Raw genomic sequence first — 22,657 nt, forward strand, 5'->3', positions numbered from 1 at the left:
ACAGCTTAATTGTGTTAATCATATGTTCTCAATAAATTACTAATATCTCTCAAGGTATTAGTTTCATTATTTTGCTAATGCTCTTATTTTTTTTTTCCAGCTTTGTTGCTACTATTCTTATGTTTGATTGAAATAATAACAGACCCAAAAAACAAAAGCATGTCTTGGATAAATCTAACCTCTGAAAAAAATATATCTCAAAACAATGTTTAGTAGAAATAGTGAGCAAAAAATAAACAAGTTAAAAATACCTGAGTAGTTTTCAAATCCTATTTTATGTCTTTATTATGTGGATAATGAAAAAAGTGCGAGCTGTGTAGCGCTATTCCAAATATAATTGATATATATCAATGGTTAACACTCTAATAACAATATAAAGTGATTATAATAATTAGGGCTGCCAACTAAAAATCACTAACTACTCAAAGTGAGTGATAATATAAACAGAAAAAAACAGATGATAGGGGCGCCCTTACAACTATACTGTATAAAATAATTGTAATACGTGTAAGACGATTAACATATAAATTGATCCAAAAGTGAATGTGCACAAATACAACCGTGTTAAAGTGACAGGATGCTGAAATAGTCCCAAAAAGTTCCAAGGGTATAGAAAACTGGAACCTGCCATTGCTCAGCACATGGAAAGAGATAAATAAAACAACATAGTGTGATATTGTTAGAGGAAAATGCACCTAAAAGATATTGATGTGGAAATATAGACCACATAAAAACAAAACAGAAAAAAAATAAAAAAAATAGTGATTGAGCAAGCACTAAAAATGGATAAAATAAACTATTTATTAAAAAGACAAAAATCTAAGAACAAAATACATTAAAAACTAGACATCCACTTGTCCTGCGTCCGGCAACTATAAGAATCCTACTTACAAGCTGCAAGTAGGTCAAGTGCATTGGAATGATTACTGGATGGCTGCTCCTCCACTTCGGATGTAACGCCGGAATTTCCTCTCCTTCTCCTACCCAGATAGGGTGGAGAAACGGTGCTCAGAAGTACTAGGATCTGTATCCTTATATTGAGAGGATGAGAGCAAAACACTGGGTAATGATTACTAAAATAATCAAAGCACTAAGCCTATGGGGCGGCTCTAAAGCACCCTGAAGGTGGGGGTAGGTGCACGGAGACACTTCCCCCTCCTCATTGGGTTGGCCCCAGGTAAACGTACTCACAAGACTCCCAGTAGCTCTTTCCAGGTTAGGAGAATCCAAATGCAGTATGTGTGCAGCGCACAGCAAAGAAGTGAGAGAGAGCAGGTCTGGCAAAATACACTCTTTAATGGAAAGCCATAAATAGAGTGTTGCAACCCTCTTATTTATGGCTTTCCATTAAAGAGTGTATTTTGCCAGACCTGCTCTCTCTCACTTCTTTGCTGTGCGCTGCACACATACTGCATTTGGCTTCTCCTACTCAGACCTGCTGGGTGTTCGGAATTGACCTCCGTCTGCTGGGGAGTTGTTAAAAAGCCTCCAGACCTCTCCTGCTCACGACCTCGGCTCCACTGCCAGCACACTGCTCTGTCTCTCCCTCTCTCGCGAGAATCTGCCGTCGGAGGGGGCTGATGCTGGTGTGGCTCCAAAGTCTCTCGATTGTAGAGGGTATAGGGATAAGTGCACAGAATGCCGAACCCCGGGAACATCCAAGTTCCCCCATCATACTGGGGACCAAAGCAGATGTGGTGCAGGCCCTGATCCGGGCCTATCTGCAAGAGGCCGGTGAGCTACATCTATCCTCCCTACGGATCCACCCAGTACTCAAAGAGGAGTCACGGCCCAAGAAGGTTTCAGTCAATTCTTCAATCTCGAGAAGGGGTTGACCGAGATTCCACAAGGGGGAGTGAAACACATGGCTGTTGTACCGAACTACCCGGGACGTGACGACGCCGACTGTTCTTTCTCCCTGGAGACCACACCAGAAGAGGAAGCCAAGAGAGGGTTCAGGGTGGTAGTTCGGCAAGTGACCGTCGCGGACACCGGAGGTTGCAGAACATCATGAACTGGTCTGTGCCCATGTTTTAAAATAGTTGTGTGAAATCACATTCCTGATATTTTACATAAAACAAAATCTTGAAAAAGAAGTTCTTTGAAAATTGTGATGACTTCATGGTGGTGAGGTCGCTTAAAGATACCATTACATGCCTGAGACAGGCACTGAAATGTAAGTGCATATCTCACCATTTACAGATACAAGCATTGTGTTGTGAACTTGCTTCACTATTGTGCTCTTTTTCTTCCTATGAAACGATGTGCGCTGATTATTTTGGACATCTATTGCTGCTGGGAATTTGGACTCTTCACGCTGCACCACATCTACTTTTTTCAAGTTTGGACTTTATTTAGTTAGAGCGTTTCCTATTTTGTTGTATTTTCTATAGTTTGTTAAGTCCCAATCATTTGGCTACCTGATTATCAACATCAGTATATACTGTATTCAGCTGGACAACACATTACATTTTACTGATCTCTTTAGAGAAACTTCCAAAGAGATATTTTTTTTATCTTTCTTGAGGATTAACTGAGGTGACAAGTACAACTGTTGATTATGCGCTTTATGGTACTGTGCAGAAGTGTACATGCCAAAACACAAATCAATGCAATTACAAATAGTATCACTACCCACAAAATAACTTAGCTTTCTCCTACATAACTCCAGCTATTACAACAAAGCAGAAACAAATGGGGAAAAAACAGGATACAGAATAAACTCAAAATTGCTCATCTCTAAGTATTAGACACACAACAAATTGCATTATTATGAACAAACGAAATTCCATACATTCTATGCATATTTGCCAAATGTTAAAAATGATCAATATAGACCTTGAATACTTTTTAAAACTACAGACCCTCTTCTTTTATTTACATTATACTGTACCTACACAGTGGAAACTGAGTCTCACCTGAAACAAAAAGTGAATTCTACCACGCCAGGCAGGTATGGGAGAAAATGTCAAAGAATATAAATTCTATTCCATTTATTACAAGGGTGTTGGGACTTGGATATGTTTTTTAATTTTATGGGGGGACTTAGCCGCATATCATTTTCCTCTTCTCAGGTGATCTGTTTTCTTCCCATACTATAAGTGCTCGAGGGAGTGTTTGGGGTTGGTCATGAGGAAGTTGGTTTCATTTTGATCACATGATCCTTTCTATGGAAAAAAATCCCAATTTGTATAACGACTTATTAAAGTATAGAGGAAACTCTTAAGCCTACACCTGCAATGTCCCAAAGGTGGACATCTGAAAGGGTTCCCCTACAGCTGCTGCCCTCTGCACAGAAAAGGCATATTAAGGGTTAACACCTGGGATTGCTTGTAATGTATTTCATCAGCTTCGTCCTCTACAAATTTTATTGCCCATGACAAAAGGACTTGCATAGCACAGCTGAATTCCTACACAAACCTCTTCAACCTGCAGTATACCTGCATCACCCCAAAGGCCAACGTATGAAAGGGTTCCCCAAGAGATTCTCGCCTCTGTAAGAAACACCATGCTAAGGGTTAACATCTGGGATTGCTTGCAATGTGTATTGTCAGCCCCGGCCTCTGCAATTTTAATTTCCCTGGACTAAAGGACAAGCATGTAGCATAGCTGAATTAATTTACAACCTCTTCCGCCTACATCTGCGTCACCCCTAAGGCAGTAGGTAGCCTACGGTGGAAGCCAAAGGGTGTCATTCATTTGTTGCTGTTTGCTGATGTTAAAACTGCTCTATTATAATTCCAAAACACACCAAACTTCTCATCCCCCAGTACCCCATGTTTCCACTTAACCTTCCTTATAGATTGTAAGCTCTTTGGGGTTAGGGACCTACATACCTACTTTAACAATGTATGTTAATGTTTGTAAGTTTATTCATCCTCCAACCATATTGTACCTTGCTACGGAATAAAGTATGTTGGCCAATTATAAATAAATAATAATAATAATAGATATGAAACTTTCCTCTAGTTTTATAGTCTCTATTTTTCAACCTATAGCCATTATCTTTATGTTTCTTTAATTCCTTACTTTTAATTTCTGGTATGTGTTTAGATCATTGAATAGCATCACTAGATGACATCCTACTGGATACAAATGGGTCAAATTTGAAAACTTCTCCGGTTTCTTTTCAAGTTACTTGTTTGGTTTATATCTCCATTATTGTTACTCATGTTTCTTTATCTATTGTACCCATTATTATAGCCTCCCTTCACCTTTCTAAGATATAAGAGATGTAAGAGACTGGAATTTTTTATATTACATGGATTTTGATTTTTTCCCCAATTAATTTGGTTATTTAAAATAGAATAAGTATGCAGTATATATGGAGGATAACACAGTCCATACATGTACACACTTTAAAGAGATAAACATACATTTATTTTTGGATTCTTCTAGCAATCAGGAGAAAAATTGGGTTAATAATATTCCATATGACCAATTTCTCAGAATGAGACAGAACTGTACTGATGAACAGATATTTTTTAATCAATCTCTTATCCGTCATGATACATTTATAGAACAGGGATATCATGCTTCATTGGTAGCTTTGGCATGACAAAAAGAACCACCGAAATAGAAAGAAATCACTATTAAATTACAGATACCCTAAAAAGATATATTGGGACAATCAGGTACAGTATGGGAGAAATTAATAACAGGCTCTCCGTGCTTGAGTTTGTTGAGAGATAAAGCAGCAAGAAGAAGACAGGCTTAAAGGCAGGTATAATTTTCATTTACATTTAGGAAATGGCTTTCCTCTCAATGGTAATAGAATTGAATAGTTTTAGTTAATTACTCTGAAGGGAAAATTAAGGCAAGACAGTCAATACTTTTAAATATTCTCTTTCTACAGTTTCACGTGGTTACTTGAGCAATCTTAAAAAGTATTACAATACAGAACTTCAACATCATATGTTAAGCAGGAGTCCAAACATTGGTAAAACGGCTCCAGAGAACATGTTGAAGGAACACATAGGCCCAGATCGACAAAGCTCCTCTAGGTCACATAACGCAACGTTTATCTAACTTAACATCACGTTAACACTAACAGTGTATCTGCAAGGGACAATTGCACCTTAAATCATGCTGTCTCCTATAAAGAGCATAGTGTTAACTATAATAGGCGTTAGTGCTAATGACTTTCAAAATGAAGCATTATTATCATAACTTTGCATATTCACTCAAGTCAGTTATAGTTAATGGAAGGACTTAAAAAAAAAAAGTAGGAGAAACTGCAGCTTTAACATCTATTGTTTATACAGCACTGGAACGTGGGTCCCGGGAGCTCGAAAAAGTGTGGATCAGCTTTGAGTGACCCTCTGGTTCCCATATTATAAATAACATGGGGTTAGTTAGGTGGGACTGCTTAAATGTTATGTTAGTTAGGTCAAAATTAAACTTGGTTTTACTCACATCAAGACCAGGAAATACTGTAGGGCATTTGCAGTGTCTGGAACGGTTAGACATAAAGTTAAATAATATACAGTAGCGTTATTTCCCAGCTTTGTTTCTCTTTCCTCTCCACTTTCTCCCCACTTCCTCAAAAGCTCTATTTCAGGGTCTGCATAGGAGTAATGCCAAGACTAGTATAACATTACGGTGTTGGAAGATAAAGCAAAGTTTTGCCATAATAAAATGACTATGAGCCTATGCTAATTAGATCTTGACGGCCCTTCTTTTTGCAGATAATTATCTTATATACCATGTACCACGTTAAGGTACATAATGCCCATTTCTGTTTTAGTTATCTTCCCATTATGAGCCTTGACTTAACAGAGCTTTGTGGATATGGGCCATATAAAGATAGGCTTTATAAAAGGTTGAGCGTTTAGGAGGGAAATAGGGCTGTTAAAAAGCTGTTGAGTGACAGTTTTTGAGGAAACCAGACACTCCCTTGAGACGCTCACTTATTATCCTTCTGAGTGCTTCAGTGTAATCTTGTAGGATGAATTGTAGATGAAGAAGTCAAAGGATCGCAAAATGGTAGTGGGATAAAAAGGAGGCCCAGTGGTTATATGCCCTCGTGATATGAGTTTCATGCTCCATGACATGAGCCCTGTATGTTGTGTAATTATGTTATAAAGCATGTTTGTCAACCTGTCTGAGACATGAATGTGCTTATCCAGTACGTACTCTTTATCATAACTGTGAATGTTAGAAAAATGTCTGCAGCCAATTTCACCCAAGAGGTGTTGAGTGGTGGTTGTTAGGTTCCTTCCCTCAGCCAACTTTATGTATAGCAGTTTCTGAAAATGCCATCCTTCTATTTTATGAACAGATACCAAAGTCAGTATAAACTCCAGAGTAAGTGAGGACACGTAACCCAGAACTTAGGCAGCATTGTCACAGTCATGTGATTAGTGAGCTTGATAGGTAAAGAAAATAAATGATTTTTCATTCATAAGGTGCAAGTTATGTGATGCATAAAATTAAATTTATCACTAATGTAGCCCCCTTTCCCTACGCCTAAGGGAAACCGCGGGTGACTACGCGTGCTGCTAATACCTGTACACTCACAGGAGGCCTGAGCCTCCACTTCTGGGAGCTTAGGGTGAGCTCTCTCTCTCTCTTAGTGCAGTGCCTCCACCTATGATGGATCCCAGCATTGGCGGGATGACTCCTCATAGGAACTAAAACAGTAATAAACAGTATCACAACAGATGATATATAACTTGTATTTACGGACACATATATAAAATAGTATAGGATATTAAGCAATAACAATACACAACACTCGGCATGGTTTTTCCCCAAAGTACTGAGGGTGCCTTGGGCACCTATACCCCAGTGTCCACACAAGCAATCCCACCGAAATATGAGGTAGTGCTACCCCCTTTGTGATGTGATGGTGCATGATGGTACCTTCCTGGTCTCAGGCCAGACCAGGGTATATTGACAGTAGGGTGATGCTAAAGTAGGTCCCACGCAGCGGGGCCTCCAACAACTCCCCTCACACCTTATCAATGGAGCGGTCCATGGTACGAACTCCATCCGGATGATCCTTCTCCTGTGCTGCCACGTGCAGCCTGATCCCAGGCTGCAGCTTGCCGTGTGGGCATCCGTCCACGGGAACGGTACTGCAGCTGCAATTAAAAGGGGAGGATTCCTACCTATGGCCTTCCATACAACACTCCACTCTTTGGAGGGATTGGGGCCTAACTGGGGCCTTGGGTCAGAGGTCTGGCCTAGTCCAGGTGCTTATTGGCTCCCTGAATGTGTCCGTTCTCTCAGCCGGCTCCTGCAAGACTGCCCACATTTTTCCTGTCCCGCGGAGGATATCAGGAGTCTCTCTAATGGCCACTTGCTCCTGATTGGTTGAAATGGCCCTTGTGACACACCCAAGGCTTCTGGGAAATGTAGTCCGGAAATCCAAGATGGCTCCACCACTCATCCCGATCGCGCGGAGCTCTGCCACCTAAACAGCTGATCAGTCCCTGCACCGGAGGCAAGGAAGGGGACCCGGCTACACTAAGATGGTTTCTTCTACTAGGTATTTTCCCTACTTCTCCTACTCGATCTATCTGCTGCTTTTGTTACTGTCGATCACCTTCATCTCCTTTATATTCTAAACTCTCTTGGTATCCGCAACAAAGCTCTAACCTGGTTCTCATATTACCTCTACCAGTGCACAGTTTCTGTTTCCAAGGCTCAGTTCTCAGACCTCTCCTTTTCTCTCTCTGAACACTATCACTTGGTGATCTCAAAACGCTTTTGGGCTTAAATATTATCGCTATGCAACATGATACAAGAGTGAACCATCATATGATGCTGAAGGAATCTGTATGAGACGCTGTAGGAGCATGGGCGTCTGCAGGAGGGGGCAAGGGGGATCACTCACCCCCTGGATCACTCACAGTCCTGGCCGTGCCCGTCAAAAAAAAATACAGTCTCAAAAAAAAAAAATCCCCATGCTCAGTGCTGACACATCCTTCCAGTCGCCCCTGGGAACCAGATTGTACCCGTTGACAATCCCTACAATTCCCCTGCCGGACTCCCCCCCTCCAACCTGATTGGCTGGCGCTTTGTCAGGATTTTTTTTTTTTGGCTGGAAGCCAGGCTCTGAGCTGTGAAGCCGCCATTTCTTCTGTTCAGCATAGAGCAGGTAAGCAATGTCCCATGCCTCTCCCCTGGTCTCCTCTGGCCCCCTCACTGGTCTCCTCTGGCCCCCCCACGGACTCCTGTAGTTCCCCCACGGCCTCCCCTGGTCCCCCCCCACGGCCTCCCCTGGTTCTCCCACGACCTCCACATGTCCCCCAAGACCTCCCCTGGTCCCCCCACGGCCTCCCATGGTCCCCCCACGGCCTCCCCTGGTACCCCCACGGCCTCCCCTGGTACCCCCACGGCCTCCCCTGGTTCCCCCACGGCATCCCCTGGTCCCCCCAAGACCTCCCCTGGTACCCCACAGCCTCAAGAGGTCCCCCCACTGCCTCTCCTGCCCCCCATGGCCTCCACTGGTCCCCTCAAGACCTCCCCTGGTCCCCCCATGGCCTCCAGAGTTCCCCCCGTGGCCTCCTCTGGTCCCCCCACGACCTCCCCTGGTTCCTCCAAGGCCTCCCCTGGTCCCCCCAAGACCTCCCCTGGTCCCCCACGACCTCCCCTGGACTTCCTCTGGCCGCCCACAGCCTCCGCTGGACCTCCTGTGGCCCCCCACGGCCTCCCCTGGACTTCCCCCCATGTCTCCCCTGGTCTCCCCCCTGTCTCCAGTCAGTCACCTACCCACCCTGTATTCCTCTCTCCCTCTCTCTGTCTCCCTGCCTCCCTCTCTCTGTCACCCTGTCTCCCTGCCTCCCTCTCTCTGTCACCTTGCCTCACTCTCTCTGTCACCCTGCCTCGCTATCTGTCACCCTGCCTCGCTCTCTCTCTCACCCTGCCCCGCTCTCTCTGTCACACACTCTGGATCTGGATATCTTATTTACCCCATATATCTTAACTGTCCTATACCTACACCGAAATAACCTATACTAGTTTCTTCCAGATCTGACTCTCAAGCTTCACACGGGAGGCAGCGGAATCCCCCCTAACCCAGAAGACAGGTAGGGAACACCTCACCTCCAGTATATATCATGAGGGTACCTGGACATTGAGGGACTGCGGACCAGGTAAGATCCTAGGCGGGATTGCTGCCTTTGAAAAATGTGCACTGGGGGCATCCAGACACTGGTTAAGGGGTTCAGGAAATTAGTCATTCACATCTGGGGTTTTTTTCTAGGTTAGTGTGCTCATCCAAAACACACACACACACACAGTCGAGCACTGCCCATGCGAATGCGCAGAGGTCTCAGCGCGCTTGCGCAGGGTGTCTGACCTGCAGGGGTGAGATGAGTGGTGTCCAACGTTTGACGGAGGGGAAGCGCCGTGGTGAGCATGCACCCACCATCCTAGCTCCCCCTGCACCAGCCTCTTGCCCCGACCCCAGTCGTTAAGGTAAGCTGTTATCTTCTTGTAGTGAAGTGTTTGCCAAATGTTATTCATTATCTTATTGATGTGTGGGGTTGGACCTATATATGTATTGGTGGGGTGGGGGTGTTTTTTATATGTATTGTGGGGGTGTAATAAACAGATTGCATTGTAATGTTTTTTTTTCCGTATTACAATAAGAAGAAACAGTTAAGTAAAAGTTGCCGGCTAAAAAAATTTTTTTTACATAGTAGGTGCGCTATGGGGGGTGGGGGCCCTGCTCCTTTCATTTGTCCTGGGCCCCATGATTTCTGTTGGCCCTGGGTGCCATAAAGTATGTTAATGGCGCTATAAACGCCAAAAACAGACTCCGGGAGAGCCGCCTGACTCCCAAGTCGGGACCAATCTGTGCCGCGGCCGGGCCCGCCATTGAGCTGCAATGGCGCCGGTGCCAACAAGTCCACTCATCATTGGTAGCTGAGCGCTACCAATGAGAGAGCCGCCGCCATCCCTTGATGACCCAGTCCCTGAGTCGGACCAATCATGGTCCGACTCTGACCTCCATACTCATCACGCGGCCTCCCGCCCATCATGCTCTCGCCTCCTCTGACTCGTCATCAATTTGCGCAGGCTCACAGTTCAGAAAGTCTGCTGAAGTGTGAAGGCGCAGGCAGCAGCACTCTCTCTGCGTAATAGGCCCCGGCGGCCTCGGCACTCTGCAGAGGAGACTGAAATTAGTTCTGAAATCTGAATCCAATAATCCACAGACCACAGTAGTTTTGCCTCCTCAGGGGGCAGGTGGTAGCATTTGGAATTGGCAACAATTTGAAAATTAGGGTACAAAGAAAACACGACGTTTCGCTGGGTGCCAGTGCCACCACATGCATCATGGTGGCTATTTATTAAGCTGAGCTGAATAGAGTGTGAGAAAGATTCTGAGAGAATGGAGAAATATTATGGAAAAAGCAAGACGGGGCAGGGTGAGAGTGAGAGAGCAGCAAGAGAGAGTTAAAGTAAAATAGATACAGCAAAAGAGAGACAAAGGAGCATGATGCTACTATGGATGGAAAAAGAAAGATTGGGAGAGAGAGGGAGCACATGATAGAAAAAACACTGCGCTGTGTCTTGTGTGTTGTTGAAAAAACAAGGAGAAGCAGACAGTGAAAAACGAGGGAAAGCAAGCAAGCACTCAGAAAAACGGGGGAGAGGAAGATGTGGGATTATATCTGTGAATTATGTGGATACCATCCAATGCTAAGGCAAGTGCTGTGGGGTTATAACTGGTGCTGTGTGGCAAGTGTTTTGGGTGCAATCTGCTGCTGTGGGTGCAATCTAGTGCTGTGGCAAGTGAAATCTGGCACTACAGTATATATACATTGTGTGTGTGTGTCTACAGTCATACTAATAAGTGCCCCCACATAGCTCGTAGGTCGCAGCACGCCCTGTTCCGCAGCGGAACGGGATGGACCCAATGATGAAGCATGCCACCAAGGGGAAACCCTATTGGATGAGGGTTATATAAAGAAAACATTCTGTTTTCCTTGCTTTTTTGAAAAAGAGTTGGTTTTGCAGTACTGAAGAGTCTTTTTTTTATTAGAAGTATATATACCCACACACATACACATTTCCTTTTTCAAGTTTCTATTACTGCATACAGGGCTATATTCAATAAATAGTGCATTGTAGGTGAGTTATTTGAAGTACACAAATCCCATCTTACCAATATAACTATGCATTATGCAAGGAAAGCTTGGATCTCCTAGCAGGAGAACTTTAAAGGGATTTTTCAACTCCCTGCAGCTCATCTACAACCCACAGTTTATTCAATACCGCCAGCCCGGTGATGAGCAGAGTATTTAATGATCCCCATTTCTTTTTCTTCTGCCCCATCTGGCACACATCATGTCGGAGGATCCTGCGCAGAGAAGCAGCCTTAAAAAGTAGTAGTACGGCTGGAATTTCTGCACTTAAGCGCCAGAGTGCAAAAGTTCTCCAGTCACCCACCAGATCCTGCAACCCTGAGTAGCTGCTCTTTTTTTATGTCATAACTACACTTTCACAATTGCTTTATTAAATAAGCTTTCTCAAATTTGCTTGAAAATGCACCATTTGCACACTTTTTTTTTCAAAATTTTCTCGAGAGGGAGAACCCCCCTTATGCTGGTCGGGCTCGCTCGCCACAGTGCACTCACCACCACTTTTACGCCGGGCACTGACCGTTAAAATTATGACCCCCCCTGAAAAAATTTCTGCGGATGCCCATGTGTAGGAGACGTGTTCAGAGGTACGCAATGGAGACTGTTTTTAAGTTGAAATTAAAATTAGGCTTTATTGCGCCTGTCGCTTTAACACAGCAAAACATATGAAAATAAGCCAAACAAAAAAACCTATCTACACATGTAGCTCAGCCCTTTCTGACTGGGTTGGTTAGCTAAGCTATTTACCAGCCCCAAAATATAAACATATATACAGATATATAACAGTTCCAAAAGAAAGTCTTATCTGTTCTCCTGAAGCTGTAGGGGAAGTCCTCTCTGCTCTCCTGGGTAAGCACCTTTGTGTGCTACAGCAATGTCTGTCCAGGTTTTGAGGTCTGGTCCCCTTGTCTTGCTATCAGCATACAGTCCAGTCCTTCTGCAGCTCAAGACAGCCGTTCCTCTGGTCAGTCTGCCCCCCTCCCCCCCCCCCCCAATTGGGAGACTCAGGAATCTCTGCTCTGTCTCCTAGTTCAGCTCAGATGTGAGCTAAGGAGTCTTACTTCCTGTCTCAAGGCAGGCTTTTTCTAACACCACTAATCAGCCAGGTGCTGGTCAATTAACCAGCATGCTGCTGGATTAGAGGCAAGTTTTCTGAACAGGGTAAGTCCCCTGTTACATACCTCCCCTGTTTGTGGGAAGCTCGGGCTTGCCACGGCCAAAGCCCATCTTTCCACTCTCACTCGAGATATCTCTGGGACGTGAATGAGAGTGGATGGAGGAGAAACCTCAGTCCTGCTGGGATTGGAGCCCTTCCTCCAGTTTAGTAGTGTCTCCTCCAGAAGGTGTTTGAGTTCAGCAGTCGTCAGTCGCTCAAGGAGAACTTTTCCCAAGTACAGTCTTACTACTGACCATGTGGTCCTGAGCTTTCCCCTGTGTCGGGCACTCCTCTTTTTGTAGGCAGACTGTACGGCGACAGTCGCAAAGTGCCTATGCAAATCGCTCTCTCTCGCCATCCTTCCCATGTGCTCCACTTTAGCACAAAATGTCAATTTCCTGGGATCACCAGAGCGCCCTATAACAGTCATTTGAGCCCTCAGTTCTTGAAGCTGTCTTCCTGCACTTTTCCCATTCAATGTAGTCGCCATTAAAGCTTCTTTGGGATTGAGTTGCGATTCCAGCTCCATTTCCAGAGAATGTCCTATCTTTTCAGCTTCCTCAGCTAAGGATTCTTCTGGCTTACATTCTGCAGTCCTACCTCTGTTTGTTGCCTGTTGGCCGATTGCAGGTTTGGCTAGTGCTTTCTTAGGTGGCTCAAACTTCGTAATTTTGTTTTGAAGGTGAATGGTGTCCCCAGATCTTACTGTACACTTGTCCTCATGGGCCTTAGTTACTGTGGGATACCGATGCTTGGACAGAGCCAATGCCTTTTCCCGTATTGGAGGCATCTGTAAGTTAGTGGACTGCAGAGTCTCACTCTGTTTCTTGAGTGTTTCCTGCCATTCTCCTTTCAGGGTCTTTATTTCTTCCCTGTGCTTTCTCTGAGCTTGCTTCCACCTATCATTCTTTATTTTGTGGAGCACTGTGAACTTCTTCGCTTGGGCCGCAGATACTCGTCTCAGTTTCTGGACCTTTTTGCGCTCCCTCTTGTACCGAGTCACCTGGTCTCTAAGCTTAGCCTCTAGCGATGCTTTGGTGATCGTCAGGGTAGCCTTCAGTTTATCCTGCTGCTTTGCGAGGACGCACTGGGTAATCAGACGTTCCTGCAGCACTTGTATTTCCTTAGCAGCCTGCAGAGTTCGTTGCGTCTCTTCGACATTCTTGAGGTGTGTACGCAGACCTTGCAGTTGGTTCTGCAGTCGGTGCTCTGCTTCAAATTTCTCATCTTCCAACCGTTTCTTTATTTTTTCAAGCTCATGCAGCTTTTCATTCTTTCCATTGACGTGGATTGTCAACTCCAAATTTTCTTTTTTTAATCTTAAATTTTCTCCTTTTTCAGTCTCTGTACTATTCAGGGCCTCCTTGCAGTCCACCTTCCATTTTTGCACATCTGCTTGGAGGCGGGCTGTCTCCTGGCGTGAGACTTCCATCTCCAGGTTTAGGTTCTGAAGCTCCTTCTGAGAGACTTTGAGATCTAAGTTAAGATGTAGGATAGTTTTCTTTGAAATGTCCAGCTCCTCAGTGAGACTGTGAAGTTCCTTTCTGGAGACTTCCAGTTCTGTGCGGCAGCTGTTGATCTCATGATGTGAGGCATCCAGTGCTCTGCAGAGTGTATGAACCTCCTTCTGAGATACGTCTATGTCTGTTCGGACACTGTTGACCTCCTGTAGTGAGGCATTCAGCTCTATGCGAAGAGTGTGAACCTCTTGCTGGAAGACTGTCATCTGCTTCAGTGCCGCCTCATACTTCCGCTTCAGCTTAGCCATCATTTTATCAGATTGGCTCTGCTTTTCATCCATGGCGGAAATAGTAGCGTTTGCACTATCTAGCTCAATCTTGAGATCGTCCAATTCTGTCCTGGCCGAAGAGTACATTGCGAGCACATGTTCCTGTAGCTTCACGTTATTTTCCCGGAACCGATCACAGTCATGCCTGGCAACCTTCAGGGCATCCCCAGGGCAGGTCAAGGGATCGTCACTCACTGGTTCCGGCTCCGCTTCCCTGGGATGGTTGGTTGAGGGTTTCTCACTATTAGCACCGGACAGACACTTCTTTGGGGTACACGACTTCTGCCTTGGGCCCTCTGGATATTCGGTCATCCGCGGGATGACTTCTCCATTTTCTCTAGGCTGCAGGGCATTTTGGACCCCCTTTTCCTCCGCAAGATCTGCAGATGTGTCTGTTCCTACCACGGTAAGTGAAGAACCGCTTTTCTTTTTTCGCCTTTTTGTTTTGGATGACACCATCCCCTCAGGGATACTGGGGTCTCCATCTTCATTTGAAATTTTAGCAGCGTCACTGGATCCACCTGGCTTTTCTTGCAACTGTAACAGCTGACGGAAATATTCGGTGATCCACTGCTCCCGCTCTTTCTCCTGCCGATCATATTTGTCATCATAGGGAGCAGTCTTTTCGGTTCGTACTGAGTTCAGGCACCCCCACCATTCTTGGGGTGTTTTGTGGGTGTGACTCGATTTGGGTTCCTCATATGAGATGTCTTCCTCCTCATCGGACTGGAAGGGCCACTCTTCCGTGGGGTAGGGTTCATTACATGAACGCTGCATCTTGTCCTCCATTTTGGGGCTATCAGGTGTAATTTTCTTCCTGACCTCAGGAGGCGCTATTGCAGCTGTTGCCACTGTATTTGCTAGAACCCCAAATGGTTGTAGTCCTACAGGTGGGCATATTTTGCTTGTAGAGGTCGAAGCTCTCACTGGCCTCTCTGAAGACTTTTTCTTTCTTGGGTAAGTTTTACAATATCAGCAGTGCTGTGCACGCATTTTCTCTCATCAGGTATACAGGATGTGCAGTTGCTAGGTAAAAACATCTATTTGCTTTACACCATTTACTTGCTAGGTTTAATCTCTCATTAGGTATGCTGGATGTGCAGTTGCTAGGTAAAAACTTCTGTTTACTTTACACCATTTACTTGCTAGGTGCAATCCCTCCGCTTCAGCCAAATAGTGTGGTTTTCTGCTTGAGTTCAGTCTCAACGTTGGGTATTATGGCATTCACTCTTCACACTTTGGGATACCTTTTACACAGCTCAGCAATTCCTTTTCACCAGTAGGGCAATTTTAGCCTCAGCACTTGTTTACTGAAAATTCCCCTGCTTCAGCACAGTCGCATCAATTTTCACACTTTTCTGCATATACTCCATTCACAACTGGTAGTCCTATGCGTTGTGGCAGCCTTTACTTGCAGAATCAATACCGCTCGTGTGTCACCATCTGTATTCACTGCTTCAGCTAAACATTTGAAAACAACAAACGCCTATCCCTTTTAAGGGCTAACTTACTTCTTGAACCCTGACTACAGCTGGAAGGAAAACCCCTATTTCAATTACCATATTACACTTTATTGTGATAGGCAAATAAGGTTTACCTGCTTCAGCAGTTTCTCTCTCCTCTTGGGATTGGGGAAAAGAGTCCATCTGTGGTTTTGTGAGTTTCAGTGCAGTGTAGATTTCCTGCATGGGTGTGTATCCCTTTAACTCTGTTTCTGCTGCATGAGATTCTTTGGTCAGGCTGTTTGTAGGCAAAAAGCACAAAAAAATTTAACAGGCAATCTCCGGGCCCCTTTTAACTTCAAATGCCACCTCAATCCCACTTCTAACACCATATGTAGGAGACGCGTTCAGAGGTACGCAATGGAGACTGTTTTTAAGGTGAAATTAAAATTAGGCTTTATTGCGCCTGTCGCTTTAACACAGCAATACATATGAAAATAAGCCAAACAAAAAAACCTATCTCTGCTTTGGAGACTATCTACACATGTAGCTAAGCCCTCTCTGACTGGGTTGGTTAGCTAAGCTATTGTAAGGAATCCACTACTGGCTTTTACTGCAGCCTTGCAGACCTGTGCAGTTGCAAGCTTCCTCTGGCAATCTATGGCACAGGTGCTGCCTCTCATTGCAGCTTCTGCCCTGTGCTCTTTCATTGGAGGAATTCTCACACACCTCCTCCTGTGATTGGATCTCCGCCCTTTATATTCTAGGCGTTGGCTCTGAACCAGCGCCGAGCATAACTATTCCTACCTCTATGTTACTGTCTCTGCCACAAACCACCCCAGGCCTCTCTCCTAGCGTTCTTACCTTCCAAGTTCCTGAGTATCCAGAGGCCTGGTCCTGGACGTCTGTGCTGAAGCGTTGTTGCCAGCACTGGCCTGCTGCTATCTCCTTGCAGTGGCCTACCCCGGACGTCTGTGCTGAAGCGTTGATGCCAGCACTGGTAACTGCTGCATTCCCTCCTAGCAGTGGCTACCCATCCTGTCCTGTGGCCTGCCGCTATTCTCCTGTAGTGGCCTATCCTGGACGCCTGTGCTGAAGCGTTGATGCCAGCACTGGTAACTGCTGCATTCCCTCCTAGCAGTGGCTACCCTTCCTGTCCTGCGGCCTGCTGCTATTCTCCTGCAGTGACTATACCATCAATTTAGTGATAAAAGATTTATAAAAAATGAAACCACAACTCCCACAGTGAGATAATTAAACATTAAATAATAAGTGCCACATAACCGTGTTGGGGATAATGGCGTCTGCAGCTGTAAACGCAGGGGTGGCTCAGCACCCCACACACACTAAGAGAATGGAAACAAAAGAAAACAGCGCACAACGCCAAATAGTGAAGCAAATTCAACAATATATTATAGAATTTAAAAGGGGGTAATATATCTGCGTACATGAAAAAAGTTGGTAAAAGGCATGTAGTGTGTATCACACTGTTTACCACTCGGCAGCTGTTAGCTGTAGATTCAGGTGCTTGCTTCCCTCTGCTGCTGCAGCTTAGTTGATTCTGGGGCAGGACGTCAGTCTTTTCACTCCCAAGGGGATTTCCCTTCATGCAGCCAGGTTCAGCAGCTGGTACTGGGGCTCAGTGAAATCGCTCCTGCTTCCTGGCCGATATGAAGCTGCTCCTGTACCTCGGCAGGTGTATCCTCTGCACAGAGGTTAAAACGCAGCTTGCTGGGGTGCCCTCAGCGTGCCACGATGCAGCAGTGGTGGATTCAATAGGGAAGTTTGAACAGTCTTACAAAGTCTCTCACAAGTGTCCAAAACAGCACACAGGATGAAATAAAAACAGGACAGGCCAATACATAGACAAAGGCCAATGTAAGCAGATATAAGCCAATAGAATGTTACATCCAACTAGTTTCGTAGAATTAACTACCCCTTGGGAGTGAAAGACTGACGTCCTGCCCCAGAATCAACTGAGCTGCAGCAGCAGAGGGAAGCAAGCACCTGAATCTACAGCTAACAGCTGCCGAGTAGTAAACAGTGTGATACACACTACATGCCTTTTACCAACTTTTTTCATGTACGCAGATATATTACCCCCTTTTTAATTCTATAATATATTGTTGAATTTGCTTCACTATTTGGCGTTGTGCGCTGTTTTCTTTTGTTTCCTGATACTTTTAGAACTTTTTATTAAAACGTATTAAACCATGATTGCTTTCTCTCTATCTCTTTCCATATACTCATGCTGAGTTTGATTTGAGGCATTATTGCAGAGCAGAGGTCCGCAATTTTCAAGGGGGTGGGGGCGCTTATAGAGGCCCCACGCTCTTCCCCAAAGCATTTAAATGCCGGGGGACTGCGCGAGGCCTCTGTAAATTCCCGTACCTTGTCTCTGACGGCGTCGGGCAACGCGTTGCCATGGCAACGTGATGTCACATGACACCGCTGCGTCACTTGACTCTAGAGAGTAGGGGGGAGAGCAGGTAGGTGGGTGCAGGGGGAACTGTTGTAGAGGATGGAAGAGATGTTCAGGAGTCGGTTCGCTTGATCCATTTATACATGCTTAATCAAGAAAATCTCTTGGAAGTTTCAAACATTTGGAGTGGGGATTGCCCTATTTTACCCAGATCACATTATGTTTTTTCTTTTAGTTTTTCCATTTGCACTATAGTTTTTTTTTATTTTGGACTACGATTCTCTCTCTCTGGATGAGAGAGGCTACCTCAGCTGCAGGGAAAGTTAGAACACTTATTGTATTGTTGTTGTGCACATTGTCACTAGCACTATTTTATTTATTGTGCTATTCTTTGTTTGTTTTTCTGCCATCTACGGCACTTATTCCCTCATCTGCTATCACTGTAAGTCTCCCAATTTACCACTTAGACTGTAAGCTCTCCAGTGCAGGGATTTCCTTTCCCATTGCCTAACTTTGTTGCACGTGTATTATAATTCCCTGTAACTGTATTCTCTTTGTAAAGCGCTGAGTACACTGTTGGCACCATATAAATAATGATATACATTGATACATCCAAAGTGTCATGTCATTCTTTACTGGTTTAGATGGTTTTAAGTTTAGTTTAGTTTGGTGAAACGTAGGAGTACATACATTCAATAATTATCCCATGGATTTTAGTTTGTAATATGCTTTTTTAAGCTCTTTTAAAACAAATTCTAATAATTGTATCTGTGTAGTACAACATATATATCCTTTGCTTAATAAAGTACTAAGTGTAAGTATAATTTGCAGTAACTGTATTGCACAATAGCTCAGCATTTCATGCCTCCTAAGGTTTTAATTGAGCTTTCATTAAAAATTATGGAGTGGAGTATTATGCACTTGTTGCTTTATAACGCCTTAACAGTTGGAAAAATTATACTGTTATCAGCTACACCATGCTTGCCTTTAAATTTATTTTATGGACGCTTGTTTAAACAATTATCTATTCAACAGTAATTAGTTCTTAATGTTTAAATAGCTCAGATGTGTTGTATTCACATTGAAATCTTTTCCTTTGTTATCCTTTGAACATTTTCTAGTCCAAATTCTGCATATTCATGAGATGCATACAAGAAAACAAAAAATAAAAAGGGAAGCTGGGTTCAGATTCTTGCAGACATATTTAAATATAGATCCAATTAAAGTGATACAATCTGCTAAATGCATTAAAATGAACACAGAATAGATTACATTTATTGTTGGATAACCAAGTTTTTAGAGCTGCAAGCCATAAGAGAGAGCCAAAGACTACAAGCAGGTAAAATGAGCATCTATATTCTCTATTTGTATATCCTTTTTACTAATGTAAGACCTTTATGGTGATTTAGAAAAAACAAAAAGTAGGAGCGCAGAGAGGACAAGACGTTAGGCAATATTCCACTTTTAATAATACACTTGACACATGAAAACTTACAATTGAATACTGCTGCACAAACGATAGGGACCCCGCACACGTCCGACGCTACCACCACACAGATCTTCCCTCGATACCCCTTGGATCACTGCCGGATACAGAAACCGGAAGTGAACCCGGTGAGTGACTGAAGGGTCAGGTGGGCTGTCTCGCGAGAGTATACAGCTTAGCTAGGGCTGTACTCTCAATGCGTGTAAACGGGCCGTCTTAGCTAGGGATCCACTAACGATTAGGTGTCACAACCCTGTTAATGAAGTTGTGAACCCTGCAGTTATCCTCTACACGTTTCGCGCTAGTTAGCGCTTCAACAGGAGTGATGGGGCATGTCGGGATGTAGCCCTAATGTAAAGGCAAACACCTCTAATTGCCCCTAATGTTAAAAACATGTGTACATATTTAAAACAATTGCTCTAATGGTAATTTGTACAAATGACAAATTAAACACATACTCAACCCACGTAAAACATTTAAAACCATTTAGAAACATTTAAAAACATAAATAGTGTATGGCTCATGTTGCAATTAATTAACTGAAAAACCTTTAAAACTTTAAAAACCCATTATGACATATCTACATACTAATTGATAATAACTTATCCTAACTACCCATTCTACTCATGATTCTCTCACCTAATTAGTTATTCACAACAAACTTTTTCCTACCTACTGTAGCACACTCACCATACACTGTCTTAAAATTATTCGTTAAAAATGAATGCTGATAATTTAAAATGTGTACTACCTCAAAATATCCCCCCATTAATTCATTATGTGTAGCCATGATTAATAATGACTGCATACATCCTCCCTGTTGGCAGTAAGTCCTGGTAACTACAGGCCTGCCAACAGTAGTTATGGAGGTTTTCCCTCACACCCTAGTGTGGTGCTCTGTGTAAGGAGGGGAGTGGCTGTATGCTCGGAGTCCCTGGATAGTGACCTCAGAGATGCACCTGCCCCCTGAGGTATAAAGGGCACAACACTGACAGTTAGTGTTGTTGTTGGTTGAGCAATAGTAACCAGAAGGTACAGAGATTGGAGAATCGCTTTTGTGACCCTAGTGCAGTAACTAGCGGTAGCAGAGTGATCAATTAAGTTTTGTCTACGCCATACTGTGTCCAGGGACCTGGCGCAGCGGTGATCTCCCTAGGAGAACGGGGATCCCACTTCAATACGGGAGGGCGTACCTGGCAAAGGGACAGCACGGAGAGATGTGCGGCTAGAGCCGGCAGCTGCATGGGGCAGTCTGCTACATCCCTGTATTCAATAAAGATGTCCTTGAGAAAAAGAACTCCACTGTGTGAGTGTGAGATTACTCAACAGTGGATGGCACCAAGAAGGAGTTCCTCACCAGGACCATCTCCCTGCGGAAGCACAGATCCTGATGAGGTGGAGGCGCTGCACATGATGTAAGTTGGACTCGTACCCACTACCTCAGCTACCTGTCCTGATGACATCCCCTAATAACACCAAGCGGGAGACTCAAGAGTCCTGTTACTTGCAGGTGCACCACCACACACGCCTTGTAATGGGAACTGGTTAGACTACATGGGCCAATGTGAGATTGGGTGGGTCAACCAGGGGGATACACCCGTTACAATTGGAGGCGCTGCTGAGAGACCTGTTAACAGGACAGGCTTTTGCTAGGCACACATTAGGAAACAGGGAGAGTGTCTGCTGCCACTTTGTGCTGCGTGGGACGGAGCCAGGGGTAGTCAGGGAGATGCTGGAGCTGCATGCCGCAAAGACGCCTTGGGATCCGTTAGGGGTTAGTGAGTCTGGAGCAGGGGGCTATTGCTGTCCTAGTCGCCTTGAGGTAGCGCTAGCGGGGGACGCCTAAGGGGTAAACTGGTAACTGAGAGCAGGAATTCTGGACGGGTCCGCACTAGGCTAGCCAAAAGTAGGTCGACGCCCAAAGTACTGCATGGAAGAGCCAGAGTACTCTAGTCTCCATTCCAGATCACTTACCAAGGAGCACAGACTGGAGGAACGTGTTACAGTAGACACAGAAAGAGTGAGCCTAGCCTGAGGTAGTGCAAACACGAGTCGGATATACGTTAGGTACACAAGGTGGTGCACAAGGCATGTTTATTGTACAGATGTGGTAGCTGCCCCGCAGAGCGGAGCTCCATGTACAAAAACCCCGTGTTCAACGATCACGAGCGATCTGTCGGAATGGAGGATCTGCACAGAGCAGAAGGTCCAGGATGGCGGAGAGAGAGAACCACAAGAATGGAGGATCTGCACAGAGCAGAAGGTCCAGGATTGCGGTCAGAGGAAGAACACGCATATGAACTGTGCGTGGGTGAAGAACAGGCTACAGAAGAGACTTTTGTGGGCTTGTTGTGGAATGGCGTGAAAGCCGTGGCTGCGCCGTATTTGTCCTGCCTATGTTCTTGGGAAGATACCCCCGAGAATAGTGAGGACGACAGTCTTGCGAGATGGGAAGAGCGAAATGGACTTTGTTATACACCTATTAACAAACAGCCCGACGCTGCCTTAAATGAAAGAAAAGACAATGCTTACCAAGATGGCGGTTCCCGCGTTCCCGGGACGCCACGTGGGCATGCTGCAGAAAGTCTTGCAACTTTGCAGTCTGCTAAATGTTGGCCAGGATTGGCGCCAACAAGAAAACTCCACCCCGAGGGGAAGTTTGGCGCGAAAGCTGGAGCCGCGCCCTCATGGACTATGACTCACTCCGCACCTGTGCTGGGTCAGCCTACAAGTCTACGAGACATCCCCCTAGTTTCAACCAGGGGGAGTGGTTTGCGGTTCCACCGGATGTCGATAGAGAAAATGGGAGGAAGGGTTGCTACATCAGCCCATGCCTTTCAGTTGCGAAGAGCCATTGACCAGTTTAGACCTCTGAGACGAGTGCCTCCGCTGGTAAAGATGGCTGAAGCTGCTGACAAAGTGGACCAAGGTCCTGTGATTTCCACTCACCCTTATTCGGCTCCAGGAGGCTTCCTGGTGATACGGGTGGAGGGTGTGGAGACTGTGGCGTGTCTTTGCCTGCAGTGCAGACTGCCGGGCGGAGCCGTGGGCAGCGAGGCCCGATGCCCCCACTGCGGACTGCAGTACATGTGGCCAATGACCACGTTCGTACCGGTGCAAGCTGTGGGAGTGGCCGGAAATGTCCCGATGCCAATAGAAGAACAGCCGGGAGCGCTCTGGAACAAGAGTGTCCGTCCCGCGGAGTCGGAGCCAGCATTGGTGCTTCCGATGGAGAAACTCAGCCATCGGAGAGGTGATCACCGAGG

This window comes from Ascaphus truei, chromosome 1, assembly GCF_040206685.1.
Source record: "Ascaphus truei isolate aAscTru1 chromosome 1, aAscTru1.hap1, whole genome shotgun sequence".
Classification (NCBI taxonomy): domain Eukaryota; kingdom Metazoa; phylum Chordata; class Amphibia; order Anura; family Ascaphidae; genus Ascaphus; species Ascaphus truei.